This window comes from Schistocerca gregaria, chromosome X (genome assembly GCF_023897955.1).
Source record: "Schistocerca gregaria isolate iqSchGreg1 chromosome X, iqSchGreg1.2, whole genome shotgun sequence".
NCBI lineage: Eukaryota > Metazoa > Arthropoda > Insecta > Orthoptera > Acrididae > Schistocerca > Schistocerca gregaria.
The window spans coordinates 91,799,140-91,802,536 of NC_064931.1; positions in this window are offsets into that span (position 1 = coordinate 91,799,140).

Consider the following 3,397-nt stretch of genomic DNA (forward strand, 5'->3'; position numbering starts at 1 on the left):
GACAGTGCTGTCATTGTTTCTCTCACCTTTAGATCTTGAAACCCTTCCCTCCATTTGACTACTTCAGTATGCAAACTAAGCTCTTCAAGGTCTGATTTTTAAAACTGAAGTTCATTTTTCTTCATTCTACCCAATTTCAACTGTAGATACTTTGTAAAAAAAAGATGCATATGATGTATGTTTGTCTCCCCAGTTTTGTGAGTTTTATATTGTTGAATATTTTGTTAAAGTAGAGAAGTTTGTAGGCCTGTTGGTCTCGTTTGTGATGTGGAACAGGCCCTGCCGGTGCCTATCGAGTGCACTGGATGCAACCGGCTGCATATAGCGGGACTTGCTGGCACGAATGATGCCTGCCAGTTTGGTTCTGAGGGCATCCTCTGCTCCTGTCAGCAGATGGCTGATTTGGTGAAGGCAGCTAGCATTGCACATGGGGTGCAGGCTAAGGTGTCTCTCTGTAACATACCCAGGGTTGATAATGGCCCTCTGGTTTGGAGCAGAGTGGAAGGTCTAAACCAGAGTCTCTGAGAACTCTGCAGTGGTATCAGATGTGAATGTCTCAACCTCTGCTATTGAGTACAGAATTGTAATGTTTCCCTCAATAGGTCAGATGTGCACTACACGCAGAAAGTGGCTACTAGAGTAGCAGTGTACGTGTGGCATGCACAAGGGGCTGCTTTAGGTTAGAGAAACCCTCACTTGGAATCAAAGATGATTTGCCTGATAAATTAGCCACAGTGACCTCAGAGAACGTTTGTCATAGATAAGATATAGAAAAGATTAGTAATTTTAGTGACCTGCAGGAGCATCCAAGAAAAGTTCCCGGAATTATTTTTGCTTACTGAAGGTTATAATGCAGTGATAGTATTAAGAAAGTTTGTTGAAATCAGATGTTAATGACAATGCAACCCTAAGCACAGATTGGAATATTTATTGTAAGAATAGGTAAGTTGCCAGTGGTGGCAGCGTGTTTATTGCAGTACAAAATTCGATAAAATCTACCGAGGTTATCGTGGGATCAGATTGTGAATTAATCTAGGTGAAGTAAAGTATCAAAGATAGGTCAAAAATGGTAATTTTACGCTTTTATTAACCGCGTGGGTCAGGAGCTCCAGTGGTAGAGCACTTCAGAAACTCTCAGAATATCATTAATAATTTTCATTGGGAATGTCATGCTATCAAAACTGATGCCAGAGAAAAGAAGTCATGTGACATTGTTCTGAATGTCTTGTCTGAAAATTGCTTTGAGTAGATATTTAGATAACCAACTTGTGAGAGTAACGTCCTAGACTTCCTGGCAACAAACAACCTGAACTTAGTTAACCTGGAGGGAGATATCAGTGATCATAAGGCTGTGACAGCATCTTTGAAAACTGGTTCAACAAAGAATGTCAAGAAAAGTAGGATAATATTTTTGCTTAGTGAGAGTGACAATACAAATGTCAGAGTATCTGAGCAGTCAGCATAAAATATTTAGTGATGAGAATGAAGATGTTAGCAAATGGGAAAAATTCAAAGGCAGCAGTATGCGCTAGACAATTATGTTCAGATTAAGGTCTTAAATGATGGGGAAGACCCACCATGGTTTAATCACTGTGTTATAAAACTGCTATGTAAACAAAGAGAAATTCATCTCAGATTCAAGGTCTGCAGCTCGTGGTCTTGTGGCTAGCGTTCCTGCCTCTGGATTACAGGGTCCTGGGTTGGGGATTTTCTGTGCCTGGGGACAGGGTGTTTGTGTTTTCCTCATCATTTAACCATCATTCTTGACAGTGGCTAGATCCGATTGTGTAAAAATTCGACTGTGCAAAAATTGGGACCATGCAGTTGAGTGCCCCACAAACCAAAAATCATCATCATCATCATCAGATTCAAGAGAAGGAAAAACCTAGCTGACAAACGAAAGCTGAATGAAGTGAAAATGATTGTAAAGAGAGCAATGAGAGAAGCGTTCAATGACTTTAAAAGTAAAACTTTGTCAACCAATCTGAGTGAAAACCCTAAGAGGTGTTGTTCATATGTAAAATCAGGAAGTGGGTCAAAATCGTCTGTTAATTCACTCAGTGACCATACTGGCACTCAAAAGGAAAGTAACAGAGAGAATGTTGAAATACCAAATTTGGCCTTCCAAATTACTGCACCATGGAAGATCGTAACACGATCCCTCCTTTCAATCATCGTACAAATGTCAAAATGGCTGATATTGAGATAACGGATCACGGAATAGAAAAAAAGCTACAATAGCTTAGTAGTGGAGGGGCGTCAGGACCAGTTGAGGCATCTATAAGTTTCTACAAAGATTATGTGAAAGAACTTGCTCCCCTCCTAGCAGTAATTTATCATGTATTGCTTGAGCAACGAAGGGTGCCTAGTGACTGGAAGAAAGCATAGGTCATTCTCGTTTTTAAGAAGGGCCATAGGACAGATGCACACAATTATAGACCTATATCATTTATGTCAGTTTATTGTAAAACTGTGGAACATGTTTTATGTTCAAGAATAATGACGTTCTTGGAGAAGGAAAATCTCCTCTATAAAAATCAACGTGGATCCCACAAACAGAGGTTTTGCGAAACTCTATGAGATCTGCAGTGGCGTAGACAATGATGCTCAGGTTGATGCCATGTTCCTCGACTTCAGGAAGGTATTTGACACCATCCTGCACTGCCATTTATTGAAAAAACTACAAGCTTATTGAGCATAGGATCAGATTTGTGACTGGATTCAAGACTTATTTGCTGACAGAACTCAGAAGAGCATTTCGCTCTTAACAGAACAAAATTGGCAGATGTGAAGCTAATTTCTGTAGTACCCCAATTAAGTGTGATAGGGCTGTTACTGTTTACAATACATATAAATGATCTAGTAGAAAGCATCAGATGCCCTCTAAGGCTGGTTGTCTATAAGAAAGTAGCAATGCCAGAAGATAGTAAAGATTTGCGTAATGACCTCCAGAGAATCGATGAATGGTGCAGGCTGTAGCAATTGACGCTGAATGTAAATATGTGTAACATATTGCACGTACATGGGAAAAGAAATCCACTGTTGTATAGCTACACTATCAATGACAAACTGCTGGAAACAGTATCTACCGTGAAATATGAAGAGTAACTAGCCAGAGCAACCTTAAGTGGAATGACCACATAAAACAAATAGTGGGAAAAGCAGATGCCCTCAGATCCATAGAAAGGATCTTAAGGAAGTGTAACTCATCCATGAAGGAAGTGCCTTATAAGGCACTTGTTTGACTGATTCTTCAGTATTGTTCATCTATCTGGGATCCCTACCAGATAGGGCTGATAGAAGAGAGAGAGAAGATCCAACAAAGAGTGGCATGTTTCATCACAGGTTCGTTTAGTTGGCACAAGAGCGTTAAGGAGATGCTCAACAAACTCCATTG